This window comes from Callorhinus ursinus, unplaced genomic scaffold (genome assembly GCF_003265705.2).
Source record: "Callorhinus ursinus isolate GAN/ISIS: 27379988/994484 unplaced genomic scaffold, GSC_fseal_2.0 scaffold52, whole genome shotgun sequence".
Classification (NCBI taxonomy): Eukaryota; Metazoa; Chordata; class Mammalia; order Carnivora; family Otariidae; genus Callorhinus; species Callorhinus ursinus.
This window is the reverse complement of record NW_027397114.1, coordinates 8972123-8972872: the sequence shown is the minus strand read 5'-3', so window position 1 is coordinate 8972872 and position 750 is coordinate 8972123. Positions and strand designations below refer to the sequence as shown.

General features: G+C 52.0%; 1 protein-coding gene across 9 annotated transcripts in view; it reads right to left on the bottom strand.

The window, feature by feature from the left end:
• Window positions 1-750, bottom strand: part of CDC6 (cell division cycle 6) — a 46122-nt gene that overhangs the window by 19978 nt on the left and 25394 nt on the right. The window lies entirely within an intron of this gene.

Below are 750 nucleotides of genomic sequence, written 5' to 3'. Positions count from 1 at the left end.
AAAAGAGAAAAAGAAAAAGAAAAGAAAGACTGAGCCTTCGGTATAAATGCACATAACCACTCACACTCAGAATCTCTGCTTCCTGGGTCAAGAGCAGAATTAAGTCTGAAGTCGCTCCATTATCCACCCTTTCCTGCAAAACCAACCCTTAGGGGACCTGGGGAGTCATGGAGCGATGCAAAGCACACCCCACACCTCGACAGTTACCAGATGGGGACATGCCGCCCACTCCACCACACAGAGAGCTAGAGGGGTTCCCCAAAAGCGTGACCAGTCTTTCCTATCACTCTCTTCCCCAGTTACGCTCAGAGGCAATACACACATTCACACAGTTACTCAGACAAGCCCTACTCCCCTCCTGCAAACCCACTAAACCAGAATGAGATGCCCTAGATCTTCAGAGAGCAGGCTTTTTCAGCCCCCAACTGGAAGGAAAAATCAGCCACTGTAAACAGTAGGTACTGTTCAGCCTTTTCCCAGAGAGCCTGCAGGAGGGCAGAAGCTTCAGGGACAACACCAGGAGTCTGAGGCTCTGAAAGCCAAAGAACCCAGGGAGCTGGCATGGCTGGGTGGCCTCCCAGATCTGGTCCACACCCCCTTCCCCAGCCATCTGGGCTGAGCCTGTTCTGGCCTGGGCCACACTCTGGGACCTCTCCCCTTCAATGCACACAGCCACCTTTATCCAAAGCTTATAGATCTTAAAACCACATGGTCCACACCACACACACACACACACACACACACACACAC